The sequence below is a fragment of the Rhinolophus ferrumequinum genome, chromosome 14 (genome assembly GCF_004115265.2).
Source record: "Rhinolophus ferrumequinum isolate MPI-CBG mRhiFer1 chromosome 14, mRhiFer1_v1.p, whole genome shotgun sequence".
NCBI lineage: Eukaryota > Metazoa > Chordata > Mammalia > Chiroptera > Rhinolophidae > Rhinolophus > Rhinolophus ferrumequinum.
Window position 1 is genome coordinate 68105188 of NC_046297.1, and position 17134 is coordinate 68122321.

A 17134-nucleotide genomic window follows, 5' to 3' on the forward strand; every position below is an offset into this window, starting at 1 on the left:
CAATTAAAAGCTACTATTAAGTCACAGTGACTTCCAAGAAATGAACACACATACATACATACATGAGCATACACAGAGGGTGCCAAAAATTGTACACACATTTTAAGAAAGGAAAAAAACTGTATTAATCGTACTACTCAATATATAGCGATAACAAAAGATGCATACACGTCATGTTTGACGTCTGCAGTTACAACAGGTGCTCAAAGTGGTTCCCATCAGCGTCCAGACACTTCTGATGACGGCGAACTACTGCTTGAGCGACACTGACCCAAGTGTCCACTTGTATGCATTGTTTTGGCACCCCCGTTATGTATACATACACCCAATAAGGTAACTACTAAAAACACCAACATACACAGTTTTCTAATAGCAATTTTTTGAGAAACTATGGAGTAAGGGATTTCAGTCACTGCTATTTACCCTGTGATAATATTTAAAAGTTGCTTTTTGAAATACATTTTTTTGGTGTAAATGTTATAAATAACTCTACCCATTATAGAAATAATGCTGGAAATAATGAGGAAAGTACATGTGGTCTCTATGGATACAAGATGACCCTCATTGTTTCTGAAGACAAATATTAAAAAAAAAAAAATCAGTGGCTATTTACAACAAAGACTATTCAGGCTGTTCTACAATTGAAAATTTCCAGATTCAAATTAGAGGGAAAGAAAGTGATATCATGCCAAGACAGGCACATGATACTTGACTGATTAGGATGCTGCATGCTAAGTTGCAATGAACCAGGTATTACAACTCTCTCCTTCAGACAATTTCCCTCTCTGTTCTCAGTTTAATTTTATTAAAGGTTGATCAGAGCTTCTATACTTAACTCACACATATACTACATGGACTCTTCAGTGTTATTAGGGAATTCTGTCAAGTGCTATATCTTTGTATATGATGTATTCTTGAAGATAGTTGAAAATTAAATGAATAGCAATTGAGTAAGTATATATAAGAAAATCAATTATAAAATACCTTACATAATTACAAATACTTCCTAGACATAATCTTTAATTATAATATATAATCTATATTTCTTAAGTGTTCTTTAATTTTGTTCTTTTATTCATAATCAAATATACAGCAAGCAGGTCAAATCTAATGAGGGTGTCGCTGAGGCTAAAGATTCACCATTTTTGGCATGGTTAATTATTTCTATCTTTGGCACAGATGTATTACATATTTAAGTTACCCTTCTTACTACTAGTGTTAGCACTTTTTCGTTTACAAATTTTTATAAAAATAGGCAAAATATGCATTACATATATATAAACAATCTGCTGTCCAGACAGAAATGGATTATCATTGAACTGCTGGCTGGAACTGTGCTACCGTGCAGCAACTGGAAATGTCTGTCAACTCAATCTGTCAAAGGCATTTCATGAGTATCCACACATAATGTATGCCACGCCACGTTTTGCCACAGATTCTGTCATATCACAGATCTCTCAAGTACAATGCTGAAAACAAGTTAGATACCTAAAAATCTCTCTTTCAATGTGACAACCCATAATGCAGACATTACCCCCTAAAAGTAATGTAAGGAAGTCTTACTGGGTTTAGGAAATTTTACTAGGACACAAAAAAAAACAGTTAACAAGACTCATCATTTTGTAACTTAGTAAGATAAACATGTTGGAAAAAAAACCACATCAAGTAAAATTCTCAATTGGCCTAGATTTTGCATACTCTAAAAGAAATCTATTAATTTGTTGAAATTCAGTGGTGCCTAGGGACTCTCACAGAAATGGCATGCCACAATTTTGACCCTGAACTCTGAAATAGGCAGGTGAGCTGCAAGGGTAAGTTCCAGGAGCAGTAGTAGTACGGTGATGACGTCAAGTGGTGACAGGGAGAAAGACTTGGCAGAAGGCAAGAATTCACAGTGGAAAATAGGTAATGGAGAAGAAAACGTCCACATTAAAACAAAACAAAACAAAAGCAAAAAACAGATACCCACCCAAAACATTCTGTTCTTATTTTCAACTCATTCAGTAACACTCACCACCATTCTGGATGTACTTCATGTAAAAGAAACAGCAGAGACAAAAGAAAGAAAAGGAGGTCTAAATCAATCGACTCAATTCATTTGAAAAATGTATAAAGTAGCAAAATGCTTAGGATAGACTGATGAAAAGAACAAGCTTCTGATATTCGAGGCTTATTTACTCCCTATTACTAATTGCCATTCCTACCAAAGGCTTCAAAGTGTTTTCATAGTTTCTCATCTTCGCCTTGTAACAACATAGTGTTGAGATTAGCAGAGCAGCAGGTGTTACTTCTACTCTACAGCTGAGAGAGCAGGTACAAACTGGAGAAGGGATCTGACCAAGCTCACTGCTCAAGGACTATGGGCCACTAGGAACCATCTACCTGGTGGTGACTTTGGGAGAGTGACTTTATTTTCCTGAAGCTACTGTCCCATCTGTAAAACAAAATAACTCGCAGGGTTACTGTGAGGACTGAATAAGAGAGTATATGCTCATCAAATGCTGAGCTCAGTGGTAGGAACACAGCGAGAATGTAATAAATGGAAGCAGCAATGAAAACAAGATTCTTTACCTCCTCTTTGAAAATGGGAAAAGCTGTGAGAGCAAAGTTGGAATTTCATTTTTATAAGTCCTTTTCATCCTTCAAGACCCAGTTCCAATGTCAAATTCTCTATGAAAACTTCACCAATAAAACCAGCCACTTGAAATGTATTACAACGCGCATCAATAATAGGAATAATTAACACTGACCTGGGATTTACGACGTTCGCGGCAGCGTTCTAAGTGCCTCACATACATTCACTCACTTAACCCTCGCCACAGGCCTGTTGGGTAGTACTAGTATTATCCCCTTCTTGTAAGTGAGGAGCCTGAGAGAAAGCAGTGTGCCTAGAGCCACGCAGAAGCTGGTGGCCGGGGCTCTGACCCAGCAGCCTGGCTCCAGCCTGCTCTCACCTGTGCTATTAGGTTGATGCAAAAGTAATTGCGGTTTCTGCAGTTATTTTTAACCTTTTAAACCGCAATTATTTTTGCACCAACCTGATGCAAACCTGACATACCGCTGCTGTCAACTGAGAAGGTTGAGCAATTATTGCAGACACCTTCGGAGACATGACAGTGTTCAATTTAGTAGCGCGGCAGAGATCTTCTATGTAAGCTAAAACATTCACTACGGGCAGCTTATTCACATTTCATAGAAATACTTCTTCTCATATTCTAGTTCCCTTTCTCATAAGACCGAGGAAATGGATAATTTTATCCTCATATGACCCAAGAGATGGAGAATGCCAGATCACCTACTACATTAGACTGTCAAAACCAGTTGTCATCTAAAACTCTGCAAATATAATACAGTCATCTGGAACTAATCATCTAATATTCTCAACAATGTACGCCATATTTGTGGGCTTTGATTTTACACACACACATAATGTCAAAGATACTCCTTGTAGAAAAGATATTGATATTATTCTTCAAAGTAAGGCAGGCTAAGTGATTTCGAATTGAGTCTTAACCAAAAAAATACAAATATGAACATTCTCTGTGTGGGAGAGAGAAAAGTTAGTATCTTCACTGTCTAACCAAACTTCATAACACAGAATCAAGAGCAAGAATAAAACATACCTGCCCAAGGAATAATGTTTGGGTTATATAGAAAATTATAAGCTCTTGAGAGGCTTAAAAAGAAACTATTGTTTCTCCATAATTAGAGCCATGCTACTGTATCTATCTGTTCTCTGAATGCATTTTTGGTGCCTTATTTTAAGATTCAGAACATGTTATAACATCAACAATGAACTTCATGTGATGGTTTTCTTAGAAATGGCCACACCCCAAAAAAAATATATAAGGCAAATGAGCCAAAATAAATAAAAAATCTGTTTTACAGTTTCCTTTAAGAATCTTTCAAAAATTAAGAATTAATAAAATCTGAATGGATTGATTCTTAAAATGAGTGTAAATGTGTTTCTATTTAAAATAAGACATGCTGCCACCAAGGTGGCCATGGGTAGATACTGAAGTCTCGGGGCTCTCCAGTGGCAGGAGCAGAGGGCTGGCAAGACAAGTTTTGCTGGTGAGATACGGACTGCTCAGATACAGCTTCATGGAGGGGCTTCAAACTCGCTCATGTTTAGCCCAGGGCTATGGCTGGGAGGCAGAAGGGCACAAAAAAGGCCAAATACCTAAGGTAAAATAACGCCTACTTCACTGAAATAAGGAGCCATGCACACCCAACTCAGCTATACTCTAGGACGTGCCAACTAATGTAAAGAAAACAAAGAGTGGTTCCTAGAGAATAAAGTGGGGGTGCCGGGGGGATTGCCAAGAGACACTGGAAAACTGTGTGTGTGTGTGTGTGGGGGGGATTATACATATATTCAGTATCTTGACTATGGTAATGCTTTTATGGATGTACACATACGTCAAAGCTTATATTGTACATTTTCAGTATGTGCAGTTTACTGTGTATAACAATTATATCTCAATACAGTTGTTTTTTTTTAAAAGAAGTAGAAATCTGTCAGAAGAGTTAAGGAAAAATTTACAAAGACTTAAAAATGCCTTCTCAACAAGAATAATAAAGGCCAGCTTCCTTATTTGGAATCAACTGTCAGCAGATAACCTAAAGAACTGTTTCACTCCTACCTTAAGTCAGCTTTGTTAAACAAGAATGTTATTTAATCTGGGAAGGGTAATTATGAATTAAGGGGGGGGGGGAAGAAATTAAAGCCCAAGATAGGAAGGAGACAGGAAAAGCAGAAGGAATTGCTTTAAATTCGTATTTATAGATCAAGAAAAATCATATTCTAAGACATTAAATGTTTCTGCAAATACGGTAATTTCCAAGGAATGAGAAAGAGGGACCATGAGAATGGATGCAGAATCCATGCAAAATTCTAGAAGAGCTTTTAGAATCTGATTAACGTGGAACTGGCCTCTATACCATTACATATGCTCCTGGTCCTAGACCTTTCCATTGTTCCTTCTCAGTTTCTTTCTGGGTTCTTGCTCCACCTGCCCCCTACGCATGCGTGCTCCCAGCTCCTCATTCTTCTAGTCTCACTTTACAACAGGGTTGTAAGCTTCCAGGGGACTCATAATTTCCTTTGATAATATAATGAAAGCTACAGCCCAAAACAATGTATATTTACATACAACTTTACATGTAAATTATTTCAACGGTCTCCAGAGCTCCCTTGAACTTTGGCCATGTATTCCTTAGCTTCTCAGGGTAAGAACATTCCTTGCATGATTCCACCCTGGGGTTTGTCTCCAAAAACGCCACGCAGAGTGAGACATACACACAGCAGCAGCGATGGGAAATATGAATACTCACAAATAAAATTCACATAGGTCCTAGGATCTCATAATATTTTTCCAGATATGTTGGCAAAATAGTTCAACCAGGCAGACTCGTAGGTTACCTCGTGAATACTGAGTAATAGATTTATGAAGAGAGTTTCTGCTGACTATTCTGTAAAAGCCCATTCTCTTAAACATGTGCTTTAAAAAAGGACATAGAAAACATGCTTATCAAATTTTGGATAGAAGTTGTGACAGTGAGTAGCTGGACCATAGACCCAGGATTTAAAACATATTGACTAATTCAGCCTAGGGGTGACGTAAAGGTCGGGAAAGATCCTCAAATTCAAGGACATTTTCCTACATCTCCCCTCCTCTTCCCCAACTATCAATAACTGGTGGAAATTTAATGCATCCACCAAGACCGCAAGCTCCTTGAGGACAGGCCTGCGTCTTATTTATCTTCACGTAACACCTTCAGTGTTGTCAGTTTCACACTCTTTTTGGGCTATATTGGGCCCAAAAGGCTCCAAAATCATGGTGCCTACAACGCAAGCATTTATTTCTCATTTACATAAAATGTCTACCTGGATTGGCTTCAGCTAGGCTCCGTCATTCTGGGACCAGCCTAGACTAAAGGATGCTGGTTCTGTGAAAGAAGGAAAAGAGCCACCGGCAGAACCACAAGGTGGAATTTCAAACATCTGTTCAAAGGTGGGACGTGTCACTTCCTCTAACATTTTATTGGTCAAGGAAAGCCAAGTGTTCAAACTTGATGTCAACAGAGTAGGAAATACAATCCTCCTACAGAGAGGACCCTGATAGAGAGAGGCAACAAATATTTTGAACGATAATACAATTTCCCACAGTGCCTTCCCAAAAGAAAGTGGGCAGTAACTGGCAGCAACTATATATATGGCAAGCAATTAATACCAAAGGGCAGAGACTGTCATCTGTCTCTGCTTAATGCTTACAAAGTGAATACGTTGTGGTAAGATGAGCAAGGGATCTGGAATCAAAAACCTACGACAAAATACTGTCTGCCAATTCCTGACTTAGTGGAAAGTTGTTTTCCTCTTTTGACTCTTCGATAGTTGTTGTCAAGATCAAATTTAAATATATGTGAAAGCACCATGAAAACTGTGCTGTCTTACACAAATGTTAGCTCATATCTCCATTTAGTCAAATGGGATGAAACTTGATGAAGATAAATTCATTTAAACTTTTATGGTAATGCTATATATAATATTCTGCATTTACTTTCAAAGCATCAACTAACAAGTAAAGAATGAGAAAGATTAGACTTAAAACAGTTCACATGAAAAAGAGACAAGGTTTTAGTTGACCATAAGCTCAATATGATCAAAGGATAATGTGGCTGCCAAAAAATGACATGCAAATTTCAGGCTACATTAATAGAAGTACAGTATCCAGATAACAGCTTCATTGTATTCGGCAATCGTCTGACCACATCTGAAGCAGTCAGTTCAGTTCTAGCCACTGTATTTTAAGAGGTATACTGACAAAACAGACTTTGTCATGAGTTGAGCGATGTGGATGGAGGAAGGTCTGTAACCCATGTCATGTGCATATGGTTTGACAATTAGGACTTCTTTCCTTTAGGGTAGAAAAAGACTTCAGGAAGATTTAACAGTCGCTCTCAAATACTTTTTAAGAGTTAGTGTGTGTCAGAAGACTAAGTGTCACATATTTCACATAGCCCTAGATTGCCAAGGACCAGTAACTGAAAGTTAGAGGGGAAATAGATCTAGTTGAAAGGGAGTTATCTCTAACAACTAGAAATCTTCTAAAAGAAGGAAGGGTAGATGACAACATGGAAGAAGTGCTATTGAAGAGAAGGAACTTGGTTATGAGTCGTACAAACCTAACTCACTGCTCTATGTAAGCAAACATTTTGGAGGCACTTGAAAATGCCCAAACAGTATTTCTCTTTTCTGATTAAATAATAATAATATTAATACTAACAACAATAAGGAACAAGAACTGACGTAAGAAGTAAAACAAGAAGTCGTTTGGCCTACCAAACACAGAAAAGCATGCTGTTGAAGGGAAATGAAATTTCAAGCTAGATAACATTAGACATGGACATAGTGTCTTGGTTTGTACAGAGGAAATAGGCTTAATCAAAACTGTATTTATTTTAGAAGTTGTTTTGCCCAGTATGACCTAACTCCTACAATTTCCAAGGAGGTGCAAAAAATATTTTCAAGTGCCTACAATGGCATTTGAGCAAAAAACCCTAATATTAAACTAAGTGTTCCAAGTACAAGACAATACTAGTGTATCCATCAACTTGTAAGCATTCAAATTTCCCACGGCATTTAAAAAAGGTCCCTCACTAATGTCTTGTTTCCTTCCTCTATTCAAAATCCAGCACTTTTCCATTCTCATTTCTAGCTTTCAATCCTCATGAATTCTCTGCACACTCTGGTCTCCCAGTAGTAGTAGGTCATAAGTGTAAAGATAAAAACCCTGACGTATCTCTACATCCCAGACCCTCATGTTCAAATCACTCAACACAGTAAACTCAAAATTGTTTGTTAAACTCCCTCCTTTAATGAAATATTTTTTAAAAATTATGTACTAACTTCTCATTATATTTTAATTGTTACACAGGAGTAAACCAAACTAGGCTATAAAGAGACACTGGGTATTACTTGTTATAAGAAATGAATTAATACTCTTTACAAAATATTTTGTAATAAAAACTCCTTCCTTTTAATTCTTCTTTGCATTCTAAATGAGCATACTTCACAGATTTTCACTGTACTGTCACAGATTACTAACGCCCTACTTGTTTCCCTCATTCAGGAACATATACAAAAGATGAGCTTAAAAAAACAGGTTCATTGATTGAAATGTGTACGTGCCTTTCTAAAATGAATGTGAATTCAGAGTTTCAAAAATCTATTCCTCCAAGCCAAAAAAGTATAGGAAAATGTAAAACGGGGACCAAAAAAAAGAGCTGAACACCTATCCTCTCCTGAGGAGCATTAAGTGTAGGACTTAATCTGGTACAGGTTAAGGCTTGTTTAACTCGTCACTGGATTCCAGTACTTGCTATTTGTCTCCCTGCTCCCTTGTGGGCACCACCAAGAACTGCACAGGCCATGGGAACACCGTGCTCTGCTGCAGAATCAGGAGAGCACAGTTTCAGATCTCCCAGGTCAACCCGCCTGACAGAAACTGTCTATATTCCACTGGGAGAAGGAGAGATGGCGTCAGGAAGGAGGCAAAACAGTTGCCAGTTTAAAGATAGTAAGTAACTAAAAATGTAAAGCAATTATTTTTAAACAGGGAAATGATGCACAATAAACATTTATTTTGTTTAAATAAGAAGACACTAGAAATTAATGATAGCTTGAACATGTATTTAGTGTTTTCTGTGTGTTAGGCATTCTTTTAAGTGCTGTAAACACATTTACTCATGTATACCCTTCATCAGAGCCATGTAAAGTAGTATGGTCCATAATATCCTTGTTTTGCGGATAAGGAAAAGGAAGCACAGAATGATTTAAACTACTGTAGGGATATGAACTCAGGCAAGACAGTTCCAGGACCCAACCTTTAACCTTTATGGGTGGGTGTCACTACATTATGTTCTTTGACATTTGAATGTCTTTTTGAGTCTATTAGCTTTACTCACATATGAAGAAATTTTTTCACGGGCAGTCAATATTATAGAATTATTATTAAAATGCTTTCACAACCAACTTTTAAGATCAGACGACTGACTCCAATACATCATTTCATTTAAGCCACTAGTACCTAATCGAATCTAATCTTTCCATATAATATATCTTCTGGCTTTATCACTTCATGATAAGTACAATGGGTGCCTGTTATACGTAGTGTAATGCCTGACACTGTCACTAAAATATTTTGCACAGGCTAGATCCGGGATGTTTTATTCACATGAGTGTGCATTAAAGTAATTCTACTACTTCTCAAACTCTAAATGTAATTATTCAACAGACATTTGAATACTTAATGAACACCAAGTAGTATAGATACAAAGATAAATTAGATGGTCTCTGCTCTCAAGGGAGGCCATGGTTACACAACAATGAAGTAAGTGCTTTTATGGAGCTATGACCAAGGTTCCAAGGGAACACAGTTCGGCCTAGCATGACATGAATGATGGCAGTTCCGTGTACAATAGCATGGCGATGTAACATTTTCCTCTTAGGGAATATCAAGCAATTTAAGTAAAACTAGAATGCATGGTATACATGAAAAGCAAGGGAAACAGTGATAATAAATGAATGAAGCTGGAGCTAGATAAAGAAAAGTCTTATAAGTCATCATTAAAAGACCCAATCATTACAAGGATTTAAGCAGATGTGATGAGATCAAATATTCTACCAACAATGTCTATCACACTTTTTATTTTAAACAACAGAATCCTGATCTCAAATGAAATCTTATGCAAACTTCCACACTTAAAATTGATCCAAGTAAAACCGCACTGGTTGAAATGGGAATGAGCCTGCATGACTTCTTCTACAACCCTTTACAAAATGTTTCAAAACCACTGCTTTAGAAAGAAAAATTAATGTATCTACACCACTGTGCTCTATATATTCATGCTCCTCCCAATGTGATTCTCATTTCTCAGGTGTAAGGATTCATTCTCACAGTTTCTCTTCAATTACTGAACTAGGCGCATATAAAACAAAGTAGTCCTAGGCCTTCAAAATTAATGACACAAAGTAGTGATACAGAAAAAGGAAGATAAACATTATCAAGTTTTCCACACGTGGGTTAAACTATAATTTAAGTGACCACATTTTCTAACCTAAAAGTTAGGGCTTATGGTTGAACAAAAATGGCCACAGAATATCCAAAACTGGTAGTGTTCAAAAATATAGGACATGTAAGTGGTATGATATTTTTCAAGATTGGCAAACTTGAATTTTCTTAATAGTAACTTTGTATCTGAAAATCCTTTCCCCCATCACTTGAGCACGTGTTCTCCCACCCTGTAAAATCTGGAGTTCTAAATGTGATCACTGAAAAAGACCATCAGTGTGGAACGGCTTACCTTTCTCATAGCCATCCGATACCTGTTACCAGCAGTAACATGTAACACTGAGTACAGTTATGCATATGCCTTTCCCAGCAATTTACTACTCTTGACTCTTCACAGTGAGAAGCACTAATAAAAAAGCAAGGTTACAACCGTAGAGAAAAGGTACATAATGATTAATTCAACGTTTATATCAAAATAATTATATTCACTTCATACAATCTCATCTAATGCCTACAACCTTCTCTAAGTTTACCCTCCCCTGCTCCTTGCACTAACAGTTTGGGGGAACATAACCACTTAAACATTCTCAAGAATTTTTAAAGTGTCATCTCCTTTAAAAATAAATTAATTGAAAACAAATTCTCAAAACAATATTTAACACATATTAAGAGTTACAGAACAATCTCACTTTTCTCCATCAGGTAAGACACTAGGAAAAAACCAACAACCACCCTGGGCCACTCTATCATGCATTAAAAGTTCTCTCTCAGTATATGGCTAAATGCCAATTATTGACAGAGAGAGAAGCATAGGATATAAATTAAATCCTTCAATAAATACATCATTTGACCAACATGTACAATATATTCACTTACACTCATGTTTAAGAAATGGTACTTAACAGAAACAACATAAATGTCATTATAAAGGAAAACGTCATTTCCATATGACACTGTAAATTCAGTTCAACACTTAGCGTTCAATGGATCATTTCTGGACATACTCTATACTCCCTAAATTTTCAAAAATAGCCAACTATTCTGCCATAAATTGGGGGGAGACAAAGATAACTCTCTACATTATACAAAAATATATTATACCACATGTTCCAACCAACTTAGTGCACATTTTAGGGAAAGACCTTAATAAATTATTAATTTCCACTTCTTTCAAATATAAAAGTCTGAGGACTACCAAATAATCATTAAGAATAACATAACTTTTTTTTAATTTATAAAGTAATCCTACAAATTAATACAAATCCTACATAAATACACAAAAAATCACCATAAGTAAAATAACAATCAAAACAATACCCAATATCATTTAACTATATACATTTAACTGTACATTCAATTAGAAGGTTTCAGAGTAAAATTTCCATCTCTTGCCCAATTATTTGAAAATAATTCAAATATCATTTAACTATATACATTTAACTGTATATTCAATTAGAAGGTTTCAGAGTAAAATTTCCATCTCTTGCCCAATTATTTGAAAAATATTGCAAGTTATTTGAAAAATATTACACAGATAGATACTTTTAAGAGAATGTACAACTATGTTGATTTTTAACAAAAGTCGAAATTAACTCAGAACAAATGCTAGTAAGTTAAAAATATCAAATTATACACACTGTGTTTAATTGTCCCTGCAGTAATACAAAATGTTCGTGAATTCTCTTAAAATAAATTTGTATTTCCCCCAGTTTGTGAAAATTGTAATAACCTTTCTACTTAGAATAACTTCTGGTTAAGCCACATTCAATAACTGAAATTCAAACAATCTCCCAGATGGAACAGCTGGGAAAAAATAAAGAGGACAGTTTTTGTAATTCTGAGCTTTCTATTGATGCTCTAGGTAAGATTACCCAACATTAAAAACTAGGATGACTGAAGTCTCGAAAATATAAATATGTCATAGAGAAAAAAAATTCTTTCAGAAGAATGAGGAAAATGCAATTTACAGGATCATCTATGACTAAAACTCTGAACTCAGCCTTTCTTATTTTTAAAACTTGCCCAAATTTCTGTAGATTGTGAAGTCTAAACGTCTTAAAACCCTACATAGTGGGTATACACATACATATTAGTATTAGGTAATAGTTTATGCTTAATAAGTCTAGCAAATATTACCTGAAAACCCAATTTACATAAAGTATGCTGCACTACTGATTGCATTTTATGGAAAAGAAAAACGGGAACAGAAAAATTAAGTGACGTTGGGTTAAACAATGAAATTGAGAACATAAATCAAAATCAGACTTAAGTTCCAATTAAAATTTCTAATCATTACCTCTATTCTCACAGATGTTGGCACGAATATTTTTAAAATTCAGTAGTCTATTTTTTTTTGCATGCACTTAATTTTTTTAATTACATGCCCTCATTAATCTAAATCCAAGTAATAAACTTATTTACCTCACCATACTCTAAAATTAGCAATCCTTTGCGACAGTCTCTTGAGATTTAAAACAAAATTAAATATTTCTCTTAATATCACTTCTTCAATCGTCATTTTTACTCATTTGTTCAATAGAGGAATTAAGAGCCTGTACTCAAAATCAGTGGCATCAGTCAAGCTCTTTCCTCCATTTTTATAATATTCAATTACACTAAAGGGAATAAAACTGTGTCCATTATGCCAAAGTTGAGCTCTCAACCCATAGTCAGCATGACAATAATTTCTTCCTTTCTGTCTAATGCATAAAAACGAAACAAGAAACTGTTAAGGCTCTCAAAAGATACTTTGAACACTAATATGCCTGCATCTTAGCTCTAATCCTTTAAATCTCTTCTCTAAGAAGACCTCTCAAAGTGGGGAGAGAAGGAGTATCATTCTCACGAAGCCAGGTATGAAGAGTATAAAGCAAATTTGATTAATTATCCTTAATAAAGTCTGTGTCTAGTTTCTCCCTTTCTCCTTTAACCCAACATAAGTACTGAACTAATCCATAAGTGAGGTTCTACTCATATTAACTCACATTCCTTTTTCTTTTTTACATCACCAAAGCAAAATGATTTCAGAATGAAAACTCCCCAAGTACTTAATTCAGTATCTTCTGTGATTCCAAATAAACTCAATTGTACTAACAAAAAGAAAAAAAAAATTATCTTGAAAGTTTAGAGTGTATGTAGTTGTTCTTGTATCAAAATAGAAATTTTCACAATTGACCCAAATAGAACTGCAGCTTAGAAAAATCAAGCCTTTAATTCTGGATAACAATTTGTACCCAGGGAAAAATTCAAAGTAATGGTTTTCATTGCATGTGGACTTTAGACCAACTTATTTATTTTGATTTTGCTGAAGTCTGGGTATAACCACTGGTGGTCTTTGCTGTAGGACCACTGTTCTAGTTCGAGTATCTTATAACAAGGTTCTTTTGATACCTCAGTAACTGAACTACCTTGGATGGGGTTCCAGACAAACCTGACCATAAAATTCTGGCATTTTAATTAGGTTTCAATGTTCTCCTTAAATGGTACAGCACAAATCAGATGACAAATTTTCCATTCAGCTAAAACATTAGTAGGCAGCACATAAGTGACACAACTCCGAATTTAAGAAGCCTTTACAGAATAACTTTGCCTCAAAACAATTTTGGAAAAGAGATAATTCACGGAACACGCTAATAAATCTTGCATTAAGCTAAAAATCTGTTCCTAAATTGTTGTATGCCGATTGATTTTTCATAAATCAAATCACATTTTATAAGTTCCATAAAAAAGGCATTCATTATTTGAAAACACCTTTTAGTGAACCCTTTTTGTAAAATATAGAATTGTCATATAACATAACTAACCACTATTTAATTTGTTTGGTAATCTTATACTTGAAAATATCAAATTTCTTAAAGTGAGCACAGCTGCTTTCATAGGCCAAATTCATCCCAGCATTACAGTCCTTCTCCCTATTTCCCACGTTTTTAAAATGTCACCCAAAATAACAGCTGTTCATCTGTGGTAGAATATACAAGCAATACTAGAAAAGTTGAAAAAAAAATTAAGTGATTATTTTTTAATGTAAAATAGAAATGTATGTATTCCCAGAAAGAGGTCAATGAATTCTTTTTGACAATGATCACAATAAATGTCCAATAAAAATTTTTTAAAAATCAATCAAGATATCCATATGTCAGATCACTTTCCCATGGGCCTTTATCACCTGGAGGAAACAAGAACTGTTTATGTCCATGAACACATGACCTCCAGGATGCCACCAAGGTCAATGAGACCTACAGGAGGGGGATATGCTGAGTAAGTGCTGATTTGCCCAATTCTATGGTTCCCTTTAAAAATGGAGAACAAAATAAATAAAAATGTATTTATCTGTTACAGGAAATGATGTTTAGGTTGTAACATTCAAGTACCCCATCACGGGATTGTGTATAGACACATGTCAGCAATAGCCAATAGGAGCAAGATGTAAAAGGGGCATCACGCACAGAACCAGATACAAAAACTGCTGCACATAAAGAATTAACAAGACCCGGAACTGAATAATCCTCCCTTACATCTTGTAAAAAATCTTTAGTACCCTGGCTACATGCCGCAACGACTCGATTTCAAAACGAGGATTCTCTGTTGACAGAACTTTTTGAAAATCACAAATAAGCAAAGATCCATAATCAACAGAAGCAATACTAGAAACTATCACGAAGGGTTAGGAAAGGAATAAGTTTGTATATGCTGAACCTACCAATTAATATCAAATTCACCAGGTAGGGTGTCCTGGCTGTTCTCTTAGCCTTCACCAAAGACTCCTTCAGGCATTTCCTCAGCTGTCACAATCGTGCACCTTTCACAAACCAGACATTTTCTTGAATGAGATTTAAATTTTAAAACAGATTACCCACTTGATATAATCTGTTTAAACTAGACTTATAGTTAAAAAACAAAACAAACTTATCAATTTGGAACTATTTGAAATTTCCACATAACTTTCCAGTATGAAAAAAAGACACGTCAGAGCTAGCACTTGGTCATTTAAAAGTGACTCAGTGGAGAATAGTTAACTATGGATAACTCATTCTAACGTTTGGTTAATAGGTAGCATGCACTATAAGAGTGGAAAATTAAAGAGTAAAACATAAATCAGCAGAAGCACTGGTTAGTCACAACCAGCAGAGTACTGGGCTGGTAGCTTTCTTCCAAGTTACTTTCAGGGAAGCTCCTGATTGGTGGGTGGCACTGGGTCAATACGATTATTTAACCCTGGCAGTCATAACTAAATTCCCCTTTGATGGGCTTCAAAGCTTGTGATAAAAAGGCGACTGCTAGAGCCTATCAAGTACTTCGCTGCCCTTCTATTTTTCTCCCACGGAACACAGAGCCTGACACCTGAAACTCATCAGACAAACATTACCTTGTTTCAGGGCTTTAGAGTTTTGTATTTATTATTTTTGAAGTCCACTGGGCATAGGTTCAGTTGGGGGTGGTGGTGTGAAAGATTAACCCATTTCCTGCATAAACAGGGAAGGACTTAAGACCATTCAAGCAGTACCCTCTCTTCCAAGTAACTTTTTTTTTTTTTTTTTTTTTTGGTAATCATTTAGTCCAAAAATAACCATAAGCAACAAACATCAAACATTGGCATGGCAACGTCCACACATCTTGCCCTCGTGCTACCCACAGGCGGATTCGTTCATCTCTGGTCCCCATCCAGACGGGTCCTCCCGGTCTCTCTCCCTTCCGTTCTGTCCTGCCTGCTTCCCGAGTTCTGCTGTACAATTCGCCACTTTCGCTGGCCGGGGCAAAAGCAAGGCGCCTGTTCCAAGGGCAGAGTTGCTCCTAACTGCCCAACAAACATTTCCTGAAAGCTTCCTGCGGGCCCCCGCGAGCACCTTGTCCGGCCCCTCGGTCCCTCCCCGCACTTTACCAAGCCCCGGAGAGGGGCCCACCTGCCTCCCGTCGCCTGTCCCACGCCTGGGCCACCCTGCCAACTCCTGCCCGGCGGCCGCACTGTCCCTGTCCCAAGACTCCACCACTCCGGGGCCCAACCCCCAGGGGCAGGGACGCCAAAATAGGCCCCGCGACAGGCTGACCCCGCGACGCCCCCCAGAGGCCGGGTCCCGAGCGCCTGTCAGTGCGCCCCCGGAAGGGGTCAGGCGGGGGGCTGAGCTCTCCGGTCCCCTCTTCTCCTGACATCCTTTCCCCACCGACCGCACTCACCTGACGGGCTCCCGCCGAGGGGCTGGGCGACTGGGTCGGGGGTCGCGCGAGGAGGCCGCTCGCCGGTCCGCCTCGGCCCCCACCCTCTGGCGCCCGCGCCCGCGCCCGGCCAGCGCGTGCCCCGCGTCCGACGCGCGCCAGGAGCGCCGGGGGGGTGGCGGGGAAGGGGACGCGTGAACGCGCGAGCGTCAGGGAGAAGGGGCACAGGGAGAGGGGACACAGGGTGGGTGCAGGGGGCGCGGCGAGAGCAGCGTGTCGGCGGCGTCGGCGGAGAGAAAGGAGCCTCGGCCGCGTCCGTCATGGCGCGCGGCGGCGGCTCCTCCAGCCTCCCCGCTCCCTCGCCTTTAGTTTGACCTTTCCCTCCAGTGTGTCTGAGGGAGAGCCGCGGTGCGCGCGCGTGTGCATGTCTGTGTGTGTGCGCGCGCGCGCGCGTGGGGTGAGGGCCGGGTTTGCTCCCTGACGCCTGACGTCACTGTCATGGCAACGGCCGCCCCTCCCCTCGCCTCCCATTTCCTGCCCCCGCCCCCTGTGCACGTTCCGGGGCCTCACGTGCTCACTCACACGCACGCACGCACGCACGCTGGGAGCGCGTGCGCCCAGGGCGCTGGGGAGGGGGGTTGGGAGGGCCTCTGGGCCTTCTCGCCGCTTCCCTGAATTGGACCAGTCTAATAAACAGAAGCGCCGTGAGTGGGGCGCGAGCTGCGTGAAAAATTTCCCGGGGCAGAGCGAAAGCCTTTTCCTGCGAGACTGAGCAGGATGCTAGGTGGTGAAAGGGGTGCGTTGCCCGGGAGTTTAGGGAGGAGGAGGGAGCGGAGGAGGGGGAGGTCGCGTAGTTAAGAAAAGGGAACCCCGGGCCCCAGTTCAGGGGAGGTGAACCGGTTTCAAAC

The 17134-nt window shown here is 38.6% G+C and overlaps 1 protein-coding gene across 1 annotated transcript in view; it reads right to left on the reverse strand.

Annotated features, from left to right (window-relative positions):
- The window catches only part of ZFAT (zinc finger and AT-hook domain containing), a 225001-nt gene extending 208465 nt beyond the window's left edge, over nucleotides 1-16536 (reverse strand). The window contains exon 1 of the mRNA XM_033126444.1: nucleotides 16248-16536. The gene's annotated coding sequence lies outside the window, so the exon portion shown is untranslated. The remainder of the gene's footprint in view (nucleotides 1-16247) is intronic.
- Between the last annotated feature and the right edge of the window lie 598 nt (nucleotides 16537-17134).